Consider the following 19,865-nt stretch of genomic DNA (forward strand, 5'->3'; position numbering starts at 1 on the left):
AGGAAAGCACCCCCATCCCCCCCCCAATCTCATCCACCTCCACCCCCTGTGCCTTCCTGGACTGAGCAGAATTACAGGACCTGATTTCCTTTAGTCACTGAGCCCAAGCTGTGATTCCCACAAACGCCCCCAAGAGCTGGGCTTCACTGTCAGCCTGTGGTTCCCAAGGTGGCGGCTACCCCTGCATTTTATTGGTGTTCAACTCCCAGGCCCTCCCTCTCCATTCTCTCCGACCCCTGCTTTATTCCTCCTTCTCCGCCTCCTACTTCATCGCCTCCACTGTTCAAATGCGCGGAGGCCGCCCCCACTCGGACCCCCCACCTCCCAATTAGGAATCACTCCAGAATCCCCTCGAACCATCAACGGTTGGCTGTCGCCTTTCTATAAACCTCCAAGTACTTATTTCTTTTAATACGCAAGGAGCCTTCTGTTCAGATTGCTCGGGGGCTTGGATGGTGAGGTGTAGTCTCCGTTTTTTAATGAGTGCGATTCAGCCTCGAATCATTTCAACCTCTGCACTAAAAGGTCTCTTGTTAGCTTCACAGAGGGGAGGAAAAGTGTCAGCGCATGGCATTTAAGACCTCGCTTCTTAACCCAGAGCTGTTCCACGGTTTCAATCCTGATTGGAAACAAGCACCCAGCGAGGCGTCTTATAAGCCCCGTAAGGAAAATGGAAGCGAAGGACCCAGATGCCCTCAGTCGTTCCCACACAGGGCAAGGACGGTCTCCTTCTCTTCCCCTGTGTCATGTTTATAGACAGAAATGTTTTCTCTTTTAAGCTTTAAGCAACAACAACAAAAAAGAAAAAAAACTTGTTATCACAAACAGCCTATATGAAAGACCTTCAAATAGCACCCAGGCCCCAGCTCCCTGATGATAATTAATTGCAATGCTAAGGGACTGCTAACTTGTGGTATCCTGGCTGGCAGTGGAATGATAGGAATAAGCAGAAACATCCCACATGCACACATACACACACACACACACACACACACACACACACACACACACACACGCATGCATGCACATGCACCCATGCATGCACACACGCACATCTGGATTAGGTGGGCACCCCCTTCATCTTCCCTGTGCAACAGCTGGCATGTATAGACTCGCAGCAGAGAACTGAGCCTACAAGAACTCAGTGTCTGTCGGTGTTCATGTTTTACACTTACTATTTTATTCTAGATGCCAGATTTTTAAAAAAGAAGGAAAAAAAAAAGGACAGGGTGCATGGTTTTTAATGGCAACTTGGCATTCCTAACGGGGCATCGGTCTACATAGGTGGGTCTGAGCCAGAGCCCCCCATCTCTGTCCAAACAAGCCCTACTTGAAAGCTCCATTCAGCTCTCCAGGGCCATGTGCATGAGCAAAACAATAAGATATTGAGCAGGGACAAGGGCCGTCTTCTGTTGAGCCTGGCCCTGTTCCTGGGGAAGAACATGAGGACAACCTGCCCACACAGCGATTAACAAGGCAGGGACAACCCAGAGGGCACTGTGATTGGCCATGGCATGGTGACAAGCAGAGTCAGCACACATCATCCTAAGAGTCCCTGCAACCTCTGGGCTTCAGCGACAGTCACCTGCCCCTACCAAAGGGCTGTGCTCAATAAACTCACATGCACTGAGGCCTTCCAAGGGTAGAAAGAGAACAAAGAAGGTGAAGCAGGAGGTTTGGGGGGAGAGATGGCTTGGTGGCTAAGGGTGTCTGTTCGCCACGCATGAGGGCTTGAGTTTGAATCTCTAACACCCGTAAAGACCGGACATGGAGCAGGTGGACGCCGAGAGCTCACTCACCATTGAGCCCAGTCCGAACACTGAGCTTTTTGGTTCAGTGAGCGATTCAAAACGATGAGGCAAAGTGATGGAAAAAGACACTCCCTAAGTCTTTCTGCCATCCAAGGGCATGTGTGTGGCCCACACACTCAAGTGCATGCACCATACACACATACACACACATACACACACACACACACACACACACACACACACACACACACCATGCATGCACACACATACACACACACACACACATACACCAAACATACATACATACACACACACTACACATGCACACACATACACACAACACACATGCACACACATACACACACACACATACATACACACACAGGTGCACACACACAGTGTACAGAGAGGAAGAATGAGTCCGTGGTACGTAAGAGCAGGCATGGGAAAGAGTTCCCGGGACAAAGGTGAGAAAGTCATCAAGGTGTCACAACGTTCTTCCCCAGGCTAGTCACGTGACTCGACCCACCACAATTCGTCAACACGCACATGCACAATGGATGTGTCTTACTGTATCAAAATTACACCTTAAATTTTTCCATTTTTCAAAAAAAGCAATCACAGGAGAAAAATTACCTCAAGAGGGGGGAGGAGTCGGATCGACAGAAACAGGGTAAGCCAGAAGACAGCATAATGATATATTCAGTGTTGAGAGAAAATAACTGCCAGCTTAGATTTCTATTAGCAAGAGAGATACCCTTCCAGGATTTAAAAAAAGAAAGAAAAGAAATAAAGACATTTTCAGACAAACAAAAACTGATACAATTTACCTGTGGCAGACACGGTTAAACAGAGCAGGGGCGGCACAGGAGAACAAGCCAGATGGAAGCGGGTGGAGGCAGGAAGAGAGAGTGGAGGGAAGGATAGATGTGTGCCGGTGTGGAAATAATTAGCAATTATCTTGCAGTCTTCTTTTATATCCACTTTCCTTACATGTATATGTGTGCCTGTGTATGCATATGCACGTGAGTGCAGTGTCTACTGAGGCCAATAGAGGGCATCAGAACCCCTGGAACTAGAGTTACAGGCAGTTGTGAGCCACCATGTGGGTGCTGGGAATTGAACCCAGTCTTCTGTAAGAGCAGTCTGTGCTCTAACCACTGAGCCACCTCTCCAGCCCCAACGCTCATGGTTTCTACTAGTTTATTTTTTGGCTACTGTTGACATGGCAGACAAATAAAAAAAAAAAAAAAAGAGACCTATCTACACATACACATGTACAGCCACGTGCATGCTTATACACACACAAAAAGTGTACAAAGGTTTGTGATCCCATCTGTAAACACCTGTGGATGAAAAAAAAGAGTGTACACACACACACACACACACACACACACACACACACACACACACACACGAAGCAGGAGAGAAAACTGTCCCCAACAGAATGTCAGAAATGGGGAAAGAGGAAAAGGACCAAGGTACCAGAAAAACAGCAGCTATGTGTTGTTCCACATCTATTCCATTCCCCAGCATCAATGGGACCTTGCAAGGCTTTGCGGCCACAGGGAATGACGTAAATAAGAATGCTTCATGTGAACAGCAAGATGTGGATTTTAAAAAGTACAATGTTGCTAGGAGGTGGTGACACACGCCTTTAGTCCCAGCACTCAGGAGGCAGACATAAGCAGATCTCTGAGCTCTAGGTCAGCCTGGTCTACAGAGTTCGAGGGCAGCCAGGGCTATACAGAGAAACCCTGACTCAGATAAGGAGGTCTTCTTGGGCCATGTTCCGTAGCCTGCATGTAAGATGAGGCCTAACTCCATCTTCCACAGCAAGGGGAGGAATTGAGAATGAATAAAGAACACCCCTTCTTTGATCCATGGATATCCCAAGTTAGGCACGGTACTCCCCAGCCCCACTGAAGGCAAGTTGAACAAATCACTACAGAGGCTGGGAAATCTACCTTCATCCTGCCTGCCCTTCCCAATCTGGCTCAATTTCAAGCTGACTGACTCTGTTCAGACACAAATAGTATGCTCTACAGGGGTCCTGGAGATCTCAGCAGCCCACGATCATGTCCAGAGCATCTCAGAATCAGCCTAGGATCTCATTTCCAAAATGAAATGAACTAAACCAAAACAAGCCCTTTGGGAACCCTTTGAACAGTAGAACTTCAACTTTAGAAGCCGTCAAGCAGATATAGAAGGCTGCTTCCTACTTTACTGTCACAAAGACGCCAGAGAAAACAAACAGAATAAAGTCTACCATTGGTAACAGATTTTTTTTAAAGATTTATTGATTTATTTAATATGTATACAGTGTTCTGTCTGCACATATCCCTGCAGGCCAGAAGAGGGCACCAGATCTCATTACAGATGGTTGTGAGCCACCATGTGGGTGCTGGGAATTGAACTTAGGACCTTTAGAAGAGCAGCCAGTGCTCTTAACCTCTGAGCCATCTCTCCAGCCTGATTGTTAACAGATTTTTAAGGGGAGAAAAAAAACAACACATTTTTCTTGCGGTCTCAATGGCTTGACAATTTTTTTTTTTACATGTAAGCACAGCCAGCTGTAAGTCCACTTTGGTTATAAATGTTTAATAATAATGTTTCCATCTGAGCCGAAGGTAAACCCACTTTCTGTCTGAAAAGTGTTAGCAAGAACACAGACCAAAAGCCACCCCCGGCGTGATGAGCGCCCCATGCTCCCTAATGTGATCTGAAGTTGCTTCCCCCAGATCCAAGAGTCCTTGGCAGGGGAGGATGGACAGGTGTGCTGGTTATGGTTAGTTTTATAGTGTCTTGACTCAGGCTAAAGTCATCTGAGAGGAGGAACTTCAACTTGAGAAAGGACCTCCATAAGAGCTGGCTGAAGGCAAGCCTGTGGAGCATTTTCTTAATCAGTGATTGGTGGGGGAGAGTCCAGCACGCTGCAGATGGTGCTACCTCTGGGCTGGTTGTCAAGCAGGCTGAACAAAGCTACCGGAGCAAGACTGTAAGCAACACCCCTCCATGGCCACTCCATCAGCGTCTGCCTCCAGGTTCCCACCTGTTTGAGCTTCCTTCAGCAGACTATGATTTGGGATGTATAAGCCAAATAAACCCTTTTCCCCTCCAAGTTGCTTTCTTTGGTCATGGTGTTTCATCACAGCAATAGAAACTCTAAGACATCAGGTAATCGTGGAGAGGGCAGGTCAGAAGCAAGTCCCTAACAGGATTATTGGCCCAGTAGCAACAACAGGCGACTGAGACTTCACCACCACTGGACCTATTAAGTGCCCTAGACCCTCATTCAAGTTCCTCATTCCCCTGCAGAAAAGACTCTCAGGACCAATCAGAAGGAAGAATTGGAACTTACAAAGACCAGATTTTGGTGTAGAATTAAGGGGAGACTCAGCAAAAGACCAGCGCACACCCTAAACACCAGTGCACAGTTCTCAACAAGGTGTTTTCTAGGCTGGGTTTTGGTTTTGAAGACAAGGTCTCAGTTGGTCCAGGGTAAGCCTCGAAGTCACTAAGCAGCCAAGGATGACCTTGAACTTCTGATCCTGCTGCCTCTACCTCAATTACAGGTGTGCACTGCTTAGGTGTTGGGGCTCAAACGTGGGTGCTTTGTGCATGCTGAGTAAGCACCCTATCCACTGATCCAGAGCCCCAGCCCTGTAACTGTCATAACTATAGCCTTGTATATCTGCTTGACAACTTCTAAAGTTGAAGTTCTACTGTTCAAAGGGTTCCCAAAGGGCGCTTATTTTGGTTTAGTTCATTTCATTTTGGAAATGAGATCCTAGGCTGATTCCTGAGATGCCCTGGACATGATCATGGGCTGCTGAGATCTCCAGGACCCCCTGCAGGAGGGAATCAGAGCATACTGTTTGTGTCTGAATAGAGTGAGCTAGCTTGTTGGCAGGATTCTCATGTTACAGGCTCATAGCCAGGATGGGAAGAGTGTTTGCTCACAGGTCATACATATGGGCCTTACGCCTTAAGCTCCTGGCCATGTTAAATACTTCCATTTCAAATAGCTCCATGTAAAAGGAATATTGTCCCCCTCCAGGCAAATATTGTCCTGTCCCCTCTCACAACAAATTTTATTAGCTGTGCTAAAAATTTTCAGCATCCAACTAATGGCAGGCTTCCACCAGACTCCAGGGTGAGGGGCTCCCTTCTCTTTCTGTGTTCCCCTGATTCTTCATCTTTCTAGCCTGCCTGTTCCCAGAAAAGAGTATCCCATAGCTCCCCCTCCCTTATGCCCAATAGCATGCACAGCCAGAGGAAGGAAGCCCCAGAAATATTTCACTTACAGACCTGGACATTGCCATCCCAGCCTACTTCTCAGGGTGTTAACAAAGGCGTCTTTTTGTGATCTAGGCAGGACCCCTGTAGAACACACACCTGGGTCTCCCACTCTGTGGAATTAAAAGGGCCATCTATGTTCTCACTGCCCATGATCCTCCTGCCTGCTGTTCAGCAACTCAAGGCCTGGGGGACCTTCGTTACTGAACACGTTATACCCAAAGCAACACATTTCTGAGCAGCTTTTCTTTCCCTGCCTCGAGTGATGCTAAAGGAGGTTCTTCCGTTACTCTTGTCTCAGGGGCAGGACAGGGCTCAGCTGTCTGGCCCTGTTAGTTCTACATAGTAGGAGACAGAAGGAGAAAACAGAAACTGGGAACCACACGCAGAAGGCCTTGGGTTCCTTCCTCAGCACTCCAAAAATTGGGTATGGTAGCAGACCCTTACAATCCCAACACTTGGGAAGCCGAGGCCATAGGATCAGAAGTTCAAAGTTACCCTCAGCTGCATAGAGAGTTCAAAGCCAACCTAGAGCACACAAAACCCCATCTTAAAAAAAAAATTATTTATTTCAAGACTAAAGTAAGAGGGTCATACAAAAGCGGGCATTTCTACACATAAATCTCAACTCCACTCACAGGACAGACTACGATTAAGATGTGGCTCAAAGAAAACACCTCCATGGGCTTAGCTTGAATCCCTTACCTTCCCTGTGACAAGGATGAGAAACTGAGGCACAGAGGCAAAGTCAGAGGTCTGGGATTACATGGTTAAATAAATGCCAGTGTGTAGGGTAAGCCCAATTCTGGCTACAACGACCGTATTTTTAAACTATGGAAGTTTCTAGAAAATTCCAGAAAAGCCATAAAACTTCCCCCAGTTCATGGGTAATCTTTAAATCCATGGAACTGTGGGCCCTGCCTGGTTCAAAACCCAATCTCTCCACTGACTCTCAATTGCCAAGGCCACCTCCCTCCATCTTCCAGGGGCAGGGCGTGGGGGGGGGGGGACATGTATGTGACAATTTTCTCTCTCCCAACACCTTCTGAGCCTCTTGTGTCCTCTTTAGCAAGCCCCAGCCAGGATTCCCCATAAAGCATGTGCTTTATTTACTGTCATGGAGAAACACAAACTAGTCCTGGAATCCTCCTGAAGGGTCTAATTCCATTTGCCTAATGGCATTGGGGGGCGGGGAATATGCTCTGGGAGAAAACTGCCTTTTAAAACTACTGCATTTGGATTAAAATCCTTGGGGGTATGAATCTACCAAGAGATAAAATTTCCTAGAACTTGCTGTATAGACCAGGCTGGCTTTGAGCTCACAGAGATCCACCTGCCTCTGCCTCCCAGGTGCTGGGGCTAAAGGTGTGTGCCACCATGTCCCACCTGTCTCATTTGATTTCCACCCATCAGGTACAAGATACAGAATTCCCATTTACGCCTGTCCCCCCCACCATCCCACCCCACCCCACTTCCCCACCCCACCCCCATTTAACCTAGACAGTGCCAGTTCCTTCCAGTTCACCCTGGATTCGGTGGTCCCAGCCTGGTGCCCTGAGGGACCAGCCTTTCTCCTACCTCTTTCCAGTTGCTAACAAAGGGGCTGTGGTTAGCTTCTCAGGCAGCTCTCCATTGTTTCTTTCTAAATGGAAACCTTTTATTTGCTTATCAATCACTGGGACAGGCTTCATTGTTGAAAAGAGAAGCGCTTTCCCATCTCTCGGGAAACCATCACTCTCCCTGCCCACCTTCCCGCCCCCTTTGGATACAGACCTGGATACTAATGATGTTAATTTCAGAGATGCTCACAGGACATTTATTTTCTGTCAGACAATGTTGCAAATGCTTTTCATAGGGGGAAAAAGTCATTTGTTGGATCTCACAAAATATCCCCCCTTCCTTGAAGTTGAAGAAACTGATGCAAAAGTTAAATAATGTGTCCTGGAGGTGTAACTAGAAATACAATGTTCCTGGGAAAAAAAAAAAAAAAAAGTAGCTAACTAACACCCAATCCAGGTTCTTTTGTTTGTTTGGTCTTTGTTCGTTTTGGGGGGTGGAGACAGTAGGGAGCAGAGGGGACAGTGGGAAACCAGAGCCTGGGCTTCATCTGAGGAACACACAGAGTGGCCCTACCTCGGCAAATTCAAGCCTCGCCTGACCCAATATGGTCAGCTTCAAGATTTTCCAGAAACTCCTGAAGTGATGCTTCCAGTCAAGTCCATTTTTAAAACTGTGTGTGTGAGCTCATGTGGGCCTGGATGCGCCACAGCCTTGGTGGGGATGGAGGACAGAGAACAAGCTTGGATATTAGTCCTTTTCTTCCACCTTGCCTGAGACAGGACCTCTCTTGTGGGCTGCTGTGAACGGCAGCACACTATGAGCTTGTCTCCATAGAAACGGTGAGATTGTGGACAGAGATTCTGTGCCCAAGGTTCTATGGGTTCTGGGGATCCAAACATACAGGTCCTCCTGTTCCTGCAACAAGCACTTTGCTCCCTAAGACATCTCCCCAGCCCAAATCTGAACTTGAGGATGGGGAAGAAAACACAGAGGCAAGCGAGTAAAGGGATGGTCTATGGACTGGTGATTGGACACAAGCATTGGCAACCAAACCCACTGTCACCATGTAACCACAGTGTCCCTTCCAACAGGACCAAAAGAGAGACCGAACGTGACAATAAACGCTCCAGCAGCCATGGAGGCTCACACCTATAATGGGAGGCTGAGGCTGGAGGATTGCCATGAGTTCAAGACCAATCTGGGCTACAAGGTGAGTCCTATGCCAGCATGGGTTACGAAAGATCCTGTCTCAAAAACAAAGTAACAATCATGTCTTTTCTTTGCAGGTCTTCAATCAAAAGTGAGACAAGGGGCCCTGGCTCCTTCGTTAAGGGAAAGCAACAGTGGCCCTAATGAGTCACTCTCCACCGAAAGTTGTCAAATCCATCATCCCTGTTTTATTTTCTGAAAGTGATTAAATACCACTTTCTCCGCTTTGGTAGCAAGATGCCAGCGACAGCCAATCTATCACTACATCTGATCTATGCCGGCATCTGCCGATGTTTAACTGGGGAGTTTCGCATCCATCATTTCCTACCTGAATCACTTTTTGAAAAAGAAGAGAAAGTTTAATTCCGCCTCTCCACATCAGGGGAATTAAATAGCGTGAGCTTTTCTCCCACAAAACACCAGCAAAGGATCCTTAAAACCCAACCAAAAGGATGCATACCCAGAAGAAGATGGCAAGGGCGCTCCAAAGTACAGTGCCCACAGATGCCAAGAGAGGACATTGGATCTCCATTCAAGAACTGGAGTTACAGACTGTTGTGAGCCACCATGTGAGTGCTGGGGATCGAACCCAGGTCCTCTGTAAGAGCAGTCAGTGCTCTTAACCACTGAATCACCTCTCCAGCCCTCTTATTGTTTTTTCAACTTGGTAATATGTTCATCTTAGCCATGGCAATTACATGTGTCACTGGCTTTAAATAGCTTCTGGGATGTGCAACTTTGGGGATGTGCCTTTTCCCTCTATTTCTAGACCTTTCTTACCACTCCAAAAGGAAACTCTGTCCTCATTAACAGTCACTGCCCATCATCTCATCCCCTCATACCAGCCTGGGAAGGCACAACCATGAGACTTCTTCCTGTCCCTGTGGATTTGGTTATTCTGGGCATTCCCATGATTCCTTTAAACAGAATATGAAGACTTTTTCCTCATCCTGGTCCTTCAATTCTATAGCATTCTCTCTCTCTCTCTCTCTCTCTCTCTCTCTCTCTCTCTCTCTCTCTCTCTGTCTCTCTCTCTTTCTCTTTCCCCCCTCCCTCCCTCCCTCCCTTCCTCCCTCTGTGTGTGTATGTGCAGTGTGCAGTGTGTGTGTGTGTATGTGCAGTGTGTGTGTGTGTGTGTCTCCCAGGGATGAGAACCATGGCCTTGCACATGCTAGGCGGGTGCTCCACCACTGAGCCACGCCCCCAGCCCCTCACTAAGAAGGTGCTCTACCACCACTGAGCAATGCCACAGCTCTTTCTCCATCATTTCCCAGATACTCCCATGCTACCACTTTGCCCATTCATTCCATCTCACAGAGAGACCAGTATTTTCTTGTCCACCCAGAGATGAGGAGGATGTAGATCCCTCTTTCATGGCTGATGGGAATGTAATTGGGGCGGGTGCCATGAGACGCAATCTATTGCATTAAGCTGAGCAAACAGCTCCACCTCTTGAGTGGAAAGCAGGTGTTCAAACAGAAACCTACATAAGCTGTTTGTGACAACAGCATTCATAATAGCCACGGGAGGGAGGGAGGGGGACCACCGATGCCCACCCTTGTATTTCAAGGAAGCATCCTCCTTGTAGTGAGGTCACATTAAGGCAGAACTTCAGACCCACAGCACTGAGGACATCCTTACCATGGGCAGCCCAAAGAACAGAGTCCAAACACAGAAGTAGGGTTATCTGCCCTCCCATCCCATGATTCCCCAGAGCAGCCACTCCTGAGGGAACGGTAAACAAAACCCTGTGTGCTACAGTAAGGTATTTTGTTGAGTCTCTCTTTCTTAGATGCTTTTGTTCAAATTCTGTCAACTACCAGATGGAGTTTGGTGGCTCTCAAAACCCACGTCTACCAAAATTATAGAGCTGTGCTCTAGAGATGGACCTGGATTGAGGGCCAAACGCGATCTGGTACCCACAGAGATGCAGAAGGTAACCTGGACACTGAGAAGAGACGCACAGCAGAGTGGACATATCGCACAAAGCTGAAGAGAAGAGTCATGAGTACAGTCATGAGTGAAGGGTACAGCCATGATGGTGGGGAAGTAAAATACAGAAGTGTGAGGCAGCTGCTCCTAAGAGTCCGACTGTAGGAGTCCATTGACCTGTGTATTCTGGCAAAGTGATTCCCCTACATCTTAGAAGAGACCTCTTGCTTTCATGGCAGGAGGCACAGCAGGAGACCTTCTAGAGAAGAACCAGCGATCTTAGCTCAATTTGGGTGCTGGTCGCCTTATGCATTCAACTTTGTGACATTCTGTCAAAAGGCGCCTCAGGCCCCCCATGTCTGGGGGTTGTGTTTTATCTCCTTCTGTTAAAGTGTTCAAAGGGAGCTGGAGAGATGGCTCCGCCAGTTAAGAGTGGTTGCTGCCCTCTCAGAGGGTCCAAGTTTGGTTCCCACATCGTGTGGTTCACAGCGACCTGTAACTCCAGTTCCAGGGGATCTGACGCAGGTTATGGGGGACTCATTCTGAGATGACCTGGCAGGACCTGGCAGGGAGAGCCTACAACATCTTATACATGTCATCTTCAGCATTCACTTAAGACAAGACAAAGGCGCCCCAACAGATACCTCCTCCCAGATGCCTGGACACAAATGACCTTTCACAGGGAACATTTGTCCTTCTGTTTGTGGGACCGATGTCCTGACTGTGAAAGCTGCATGTGGAGTCTAGAGCAGATAGGGGTGATGGTTAATCTCAACTGTCAACTTGGTGAGATATGGAATCACCTGGGAGAGTGGCAGCTGGGTGTGCCTATGTGGGGATAATCTTGATGGGTTAACTGAGGTTTAAAAAAAAAAAAAAAGACCCATCCACTCCAGGTGGCTCCATTCCCCGGGCTTGGATCCTAGGCTGTGCAAAAAGGAGAGGAAGGTGAGTTAAGCTCCAGCATTGCTCTTTCTCTCTTCTTCCTGACTGTGGCTAGGACATGACCATGCCCCATGCTCCTGCACTTGACTTCCTCACACGGACTGTGGGGAAGTCACAGTACCCTTGAACTGTGAGCCAGCACCAGCCCTTCCTCCCTGACATGGCTTCTATCAGGGTGTTGTGTCCCAGCAAGAGGGACAAGAGCTGAGACATGAGGGAGGAAAGGCATTTCCCATGGATGTGGAGATGAATCTGAGCTAAGCTGGGCACCAGCATCACCCACGAACACAACAGAATACAGGCCAGTCCATTATACCCCAGAGTGCCCACGACAAAAAGCGTGGCACTGTTGGTTTTAGGCCAATGCACATCCATCGGTGAACCTTTAAAATACATTAGAGGGCTGGAGTGATGGCTCAGAGGTGAAGAGCACTGGCTGCTCTTCCAGAGGACCTGAGTTCAATTCCCAGCAACCACATGGTGGCTTACAACCATCTACAGTTGGATCTGATGCCCTCTTCTGGCATACAGACAGGATGCTGTGTGTATAATAAATAAATCGGTCAAATAAATAAATAGATAGATAGGTAGGTAGGTAGGTAGATACATGATAGATGGATGGATGGATGGATGGATGGATGGATGGATGGATAGATAGTAGATAGATAGATAGATAGATAGATAGATAAGATAGTAAGTAAATAAACATCAGAGCGGGGCAGTGGTGGTGCATGCCTTTAATCCCAGCACTCGGGTGGCAGAGCCAGGCGGATCTCTGTGAGTTCGAGGCCAGCCTGGTCTACAGAGCAAGATCCAGGACAGATACCATAACTATACAGAGAAACCTTGTCTCAAAAAAACAAAATAAAATAAAATACATTAGAAATGAAAGTGAGAGTCTGCCTCTGCTCATACATGGCACAGGTGAGGCTCTCACGCTCCTATGCCTCTTCTGCCAGCAGGCAACAAGCCGGCAAATCACATGCCACATTCTAACACTAGTCTTTTTTTTTTTTTTAATTACATGCATTTCCTTGGCTCTTCCATCTTTTGTTGCCCTCTAACAAAATAAAGCTTTCTCCTGGCTCCACTCTCCCTCACCCATGTGATTATAGTGGCCATCTTCCAATTAAAACCTGGCCCACGCATGTGCCCCAATCGCAAGCTGGGACTGGAGCCAGCCTGGCTGAGCATGGAGATCACACCTCGCTCTGGCTCAGAGGATTAGCAAAAGTAATTCCCCCAAAGAGGCTGTACCCAGCCCACTCACATCACAGCCACCCACACCCCAGGCACTGTAGATCAGAGCACCGTGACCCATGTTGCAGAGCCAGAGAGGCACCTCCAGCCATGCTGCACCCCAGTTCTCCACACAGAGCTGTCAGGCACCACAGTGAGTCCGTAGAGTTATCTGGAATGGGACCCAAGTCCTACGAATCCCATGACGTCAACTACCCATCCTCCAACAAGCCCCTGGACTACAGTTTGTGTCTCAAGCCATTGTCCATACCTAGCCAGTTATTGCCTCCCCCACTATGACTCCCTCTACAACTAGTCAGAAGATGCTTCATTGCTGCTGATGTTGTTGGTACCCCAAACCCACCATTCTGGAAGCAGCAGTCTGTAATAGATTCAGATAAAAGAGGAGGCTGATGAGCCATGTGACCACCAGGCTCATTATAGTGAGGACACTCACTGAGAATATTCAATACAGTCGTTCCTCTCCAGTCCAGACTCTTCCCCATCCTCAACCTCCATCCATGGCCACACTCCCCAGAATTCCCACCCAGAAGACTGATGTCTCTCTGCCCAGGTACCCAGAGATGGACCATTTGTCCCTCTTCATGTTAGCCATCTATGGTGGTTTGAAAATGGCCCCCAGAGGCTCATATGTTGAATGCTTGGTCCTCAGTTAATGGAACTGTTTAGGAAGAATCAGGAGGTGTGGTTTTGTTGGGAAAGGTATGGCCTTGTTTGAGAAGGTACATCACTGGGGATGGGCTTTAAGGTTTCAAAAACTCCTGCCAGTACCCCCTCCTAACTGTCTCTGTCTCTCTCTCTCTCTCTCTCTCTCTCTCTCTCTCTCTCTCTCTCTCTCTCTCTCCCCTACAGATCAGAATATAAAACTCTCAGCTACTGCTCCAGCACCATGTCTGCCTGGTTCCCACCATGATGACCCTAAAACTGTAAGCAAACCCCCAGTTAAATACTTTCTTTTATAAGAGTTGCCTTGTGTCTCTCCATAGCAACAGAACTGACTAAAAGAGTCATATATCTCATTTACATATGACTTGGTGGTGGATTTTTTATTTCCCGTGTCACCACCAGTATGAAGAGGACTCTCATTACAAAGGCAATGAGCAGGAAGGTGTGCTCCTTTTTTGTTAAGTCTCAAGGATGACAGCAGATGCCCTGCTTGGTCCCCTGGGCTCTGTTGCTTATGGCGGCCAGAGGTTCTTCTCATGATGCAAAGCAGGTCATGCACCCTGAGCTTCAAAACCCTGCAGCAGTGCCGAGCCGAGCCTGAATAAAATCTGAGGTCTTTTCAAAACGCACAGAGCCCTGGGAGAATGCCACCATTGGCCATCTTGCTGGCCAGGCACTCCCACCCTTGCCCCCTTGCACAGTGGTGTCCCTGACCTCTATATTGACCCTTGAACATGCCACAGTTGGCTGCCTGGGGGTCAGGGCCAAGTCTTCCCTTCATCTCTCCATGACACACCCCACACCTCCTCTGGGTTCTGTTCCCCAGAGAAGTCATCCTCCACTGACCTACCAAAAGGAAACTTCCAAGTCCTATGCTGTTCTCCTGCTGGTGTTTATCATCTCCTGACACAAAAGAACACCACGCTTTCAACAAGTCTGTCTCTATGAGCAATGGTAAGCTTCGGAGAGCAGAGACTCACTGTCTCTGTGACAGCTAGGGCTTCCGGACCTGCTGGTGGACCCACAGGACACTGGAGGCAGAGGGGACTTTGGGAACTTGATGTGGTTCCAGGGATGTGCACAGACTACCACCCCAGCCCTTCACACCTTCTCTCCTCTGTCTGGAAAGTTCTTCCCCAGACCCCTGCATGGCTTATCCCCATTCTTCCCGTCTCAGGCCAACAGTACATCCCCAGACAGGCCTTCCCTCCACACATGTCTCCAGGTGCTCTATCTCTCTCTCCCATCTCCTCCATCCCACAGTCCTCTTTCAACTCTGCCCCTCTCACATCATGACCCACGGGAGCCAGGAATTCCATCTGAGCAACAGGATGACATCAGGGCCCCCAGTGTAACAGAACCTGGTCACATGCTCACTGCGTGCGTGCGTGTGTGCGTGCGTGGGTGCGTGCGTGCGTGCCTGCCTGCGTGCCTGCGAATGTATGCCTGTGAGGAGGGTATATGCTAGAATGGAACTCAGGATACTTGCTCACTGGTAAGCACTCTACCACTGAGATCCACCCCCAAGCCTAGTTCCAGGCTTTCAGCTAGGCGAGCCCCTGGCTTTGACATTCATCTGGCCTTGGGTGGGGTTGCAATGGTGTGTGTGGCTGTAAAGAAACCCAATGTAGCGTTTGGTTTGTTCCCTCCTCTCGCCTGAGGGCCTAGAGCTTTTCTCAGCTGGGTGGCAAGGCTTATATCAGAAAGGGTCCTGCATGTGTTTTCTGGCCACAGAAAAACATCAGGGCTGGGGAGGTGGCTCAGTCAGAAAAGTGCTCACCATGCAACCATAAGGACCTGAGTTTGATCCCCGAACCTATGTGGAGAAGTCAGGCATGGCAACCTACTCAATCGTGCGCTCAGGAGGTAAAGACAAGGGCAGCCCTAGGGCTCACTGGCGGGACAGCCAAGGCTAGCCCACTCTGTGCACTCCACCCAGTGAGAGGCCCTGTCCTGAAAAAACAGGGTGGCATACATCTTTAGTCCAAGCACTCAGGAAGCAGAGGCAGGAGGATCTGAGTTCAAGGCTAGCCTGGTCTACAAACCAAGTTCCAGGACATCAAGGGCTATGCAGAGAAACGCTGTCTTGAAAACTACCCACCCCACAAAAAGGTAGGGTGAGGCCTGCAGAGATGGCTCCGTGGTTAGGAGCACTGGCAGCTATTCCAGAGAACCCAGGTTTGATTCCCAGAACCCACATAGTGACTCACAACCCTCTGGAACTTCAGTCCCAGGGGCTCTGATACCCTTTCCTGCTCTCCAAGGGCACCAGGCATGCCCACCATGCACAGATATTGCATGCAAAACATTCGTATGCATAAAATAAAAATAAATCAATCTCAAAAAAAAAAAAAAAAAAACATTTAAAGCAAGGTGAACATCAGTTGAAAAAGACGTTAAACACAGACTCTGGCCTCTACATACACACACCTATGTAGGCTCAAACGCCACACACACACACACACACACACACACACACACACACACACAGAGACACACACACACACACACAGACACACACAGAGACACACACACACACACACACACACACACACACACACACACACACACAGCAGCAGCAGCAGCAGCAGCAGCTATTTTCTGAGGTTTGAGATCCTAATGCCTGGAGTCACCCAGGAAGCTCACGGTCTCCATGCTCAGAGTCCCTTTCATTTCCTCGGGTTCCCTGTTATCTGTTTCCAACACTTCCAAATTTGCTTACTTTCCTAATCTCTCCTCCACGGGCAACTCGGGTGTTTATCTTGTGGGTTGTGGCTCTGCAGCTCATGCCTCCTCCCCGTGAGCCTTCATTAAAATATTTCAAATGAAGACCTTTCCTGCCCCCTCAAGAGAGCATGCTGGGTCTTTCCCACACAACACATTTTTAATTCTTATCACAGGACTTCAGGCAGTTTGTACATTATATCCTATTAAAAAACCTCAATTCCACTTGAGGTTGTCACAATCCGGAGATTACAGTGTTCTGCCGGGGATATATTCATACATTCACTTTGTTCACCAGCAGACTCGGTGCGTGAGCCTGTATTTCACACCTCATTTGATACCACAATGAGACCCGACGTATAAAAAGAAGCAATTATTTATTTAGATTATGGAATGGTTTCAGAGGGATATTCGATTATGTAATGGTTTTAGACGGATATTCATAGGTATAAACTCCCATGCTGGAGTACGGCTCCCTCCTGTTCTCCAGCCTGGAGCTGGAGTTTGGGGGGAAAGGGGGAGGTGTCAAACATCGAGCGCAAAGGAGAAGTACAGAAAAAGTCACTGGGATGGGAGCCCTGCTCATTTGCAAAACGGCCTCCTCTTTCCCACGTAGCATTTTTTAAATTTTTTTCTGGAGAAAAAAGAAAATCACAACCAAAAAGTGACAACCACTTCTGAGGATCAGCACCTTTCTTTCCATGTGAAACACTGGCCATGGGCTGGGGAATATGGGTAAGGGGGGGGGGTTGCTGCAAAAGTCTGAGGATCTGAGTTCAAATCCCCAGCCTCCAGATAAAAAGCTGGGCATGGAACCCCAGCACTGTGAAGGTGTAGAGATGGGAGGATCATTGTGAATCACCAGCCAGGTTCAATGAGAGACTCTGTCTCAAGGAAAGGAGGCAGTGACTGATAGGGCATGACACCAGGCATCCTCCTCTTTCCCCCATGTGCACACATGTGCATATGTACCGCACACACACACAAAATGGAGTCATTCTGCCGATCAAGTATTGCTGGGGATGCGATGAATGTGTTATTCTGATTGATTGATAAATAAAACGCTGATTGGCCAGTAGCCAAGCAGGAAGTACAGTATAGGCGGGACAAGCAGAGAGGAGAACTCTGGGAAGAGGAAGGCTGAGTCAGGAGTCTCCAGCCAGACACAGAGGAAGAGAGATGTAAAAGTACTGGTAAGCCACAAGCCACGTGGCAAGGTATAGATTAATAGAAATGGGTTAACTGAAGATATAAGGACTAGCTGGGCGGTGGTGGCACACGCCTTTAATCCCAGCACTCGGGAGGCAGAGGCAGGCGGATCTCTGTGAGTTCGAGGCCAGCCTGGGCTACCGAGTGAGTGCCAGGAAAGGTGCAAAGCTACCCAGAGAAACCCTGTCTCAAAAAACCAAAAAAAAAAAAAAAAAGATATAAGAACTAGGTAGCAAGAAGCCTGCCACGGCCATACAGTTATAAGTAATATAAGCCTCTGTGTGTTTACTTGGGTCTGAGCGGCAGAGGCCTGAGTGCAACTGGAGAAAACTCCAACTACAAAGTATTTCTACAAAATTTACTTCCTCAGCATACACCATGGAGACCATCATTATAAGCCAGTGTCCCAGATGCAGAACCGGGAAACCCCACCCCTTTCAGACCAATGTCAGGATCAACAACACTACACGGACTGATGTGCTTTCCTCTAACTCCTGCTTCCATTGCCATCCATGTCCACGGGCTCCAGACCCCTCCCTGTTCCCACTCTGCCCAAGCCCTGGGGGCACTGGTAGGAACCCTGGCTCTGAGTTGATCTGGGCGGATGTATGATCCAAATTATTCCCAGTAGACCCCAGGACAACCATCTGGCTCATGGCCAGACTCAACCAGGAAAAACAGCTGCTCCGTGGAAAGTGACCGTGTGGTCAGAGGGACACTGGGAGTTCCTGGCCACTACAGTGCTCCCAGGAGGGAAGGGTAGCCAAGGAGGAGCCAGGGAAGGGAGACAGGTACCAGAGCTCCCACTTCTGATGCAGACCACAGGGAGATGGAGATGCGCTTTCCCACTGTGGATATAAGCACACCAGCCCCCTGTGCTAAACAGTGCCCACCTTTAAAGAGTGTGTCCACTGTGCCCACTGACTACCCTCACCCTCCCCTCATGCCCTGGCCGTGAAGCCCACCTCTATACGGTTAGAAAGCAAGACGAGAAACTCACCTCCCAAGCCCAGCCCTCTGTCTGTTACCTAGATCTTTTAAACCAAAAACGGGCTCAGGGGAGCTGAGGAGGCTCAGGAGACACTCCAGTCCTTTCCAATGTTTAGATTCGGCTGGGTGAAGTCTGTGATGGCTGGAAGAACTGCAACCATCTTGTGGCCATGAGGAAATCAGCTGGAAGATCCCCAAGAGGCCACACCGGGTGCTGCTGTGTGAACAGCCCCTCTGTATATGCTCTGTGAGACGGTGAAGCCCTTTACAGCAACCACTTGGGGGGAATGACCTGTGGCTTTGAAACTAGAAGCCCCAAAGCCAATATTAACAACTCCAGGACCCAGGGTGTGCAGCAGGCCCATTCAGATATACAGAGAAGCCCCAGCCATGTGATGTCACAGCCCACACTCCATCCAGGACACTGTCTGCCCAGGGCTACGATTGATGAGTTCAGAATGGAAGCCAGCATCAGACCGCTACGCCTGAGTTATTCCTCCTCCTGGGAGACCTTCAAAGGCAACACAATAAGGCTCTGGGGTTGGCTGGCGTCACGTGAGAAGTGATAGCACGTGCCAGGCAAGTACACACACACACACACACACCGCCAGCGTCCGACCCCATTCATGGCCCATACTGATTCATCACCAAGGCCAGAGTGTCTCCTGGGCCTCCAAGGACCCAAAGCTAGAGAAGAAAGAAAAGAGATCACAGACAATTTACGGTGATCAGTGACACAGCGCCCAGGGGACTGGGTGGCATCTGAGCCGATGGTGAGTTCAGCAGCCACTTATCCAGCACTGCTCCTTGGCCCAGGGTGGGAGACTGGCAGACAGACAGACAGAGGTTGAGTCGGGGATCTTTCCACCCTCTGCTACCTAGGTGGAGGAGCCCACAACCCCCCGGCTGGATTCTGTGCTGTGGAAAACTGGAAGGAAACCTGGACTTCAGACTCCAGAGCTCCACTCCCACCCCGCTCCAGGAGTGGGCTCAATGCCACAGAGACGGCTCATTTATTTAAATAGCCAGGGGCCTGAGATGGTTCAGTGGGTAAAGGTGCTTGCCTCTTTTGCTTGAGGACTTGAGTTGAACTCCACCCCCCAGGGCTCATAGGAGAAGGGATGAACCATCCCCTAAAATCTGTCCTCTGACCTCTACATGCACCATGACACACAGACCGACAGACAAATAATAATAATAATAATAATAATAATAATAATAATAATAACAATAACAATAATAATTTTTAAAATAAGCAGTGAGAGACAATTAGCTGATAGATGTGAGCACCCTGTTTGCTTTTTAAAAAGCAATTTCTCT

The 19,865-nt window shown here is 48.6% G+C and overlaps 1 protein-coding gene across 1 annotated transcript in view; it reads right to left on the reverse strand.

Moving 5' to 3' along the window:
- The window catches only part of Tmem132b (transmembrane protein 132B), a 168,169-nt gene that overhangs the window by 130,270 nt on the left and 18,034 nt on the right, over window positions 1-19,865 (reverse strand). The window lies entirely within an intron of this gene.

This window comes from Onychomys torridus, chromosome 22 (assembly GCF_903995425.1).
Source record: "Onychomys torridus chromosome 22, mOncTor1.1, whole genome shotgun sequence".
Lineage (NCBI taxonomy): Eukaryota > Metazoa > Chordata > Mammalia > Rodentia > Cricetidae > Onychomys > Onychomys torridus.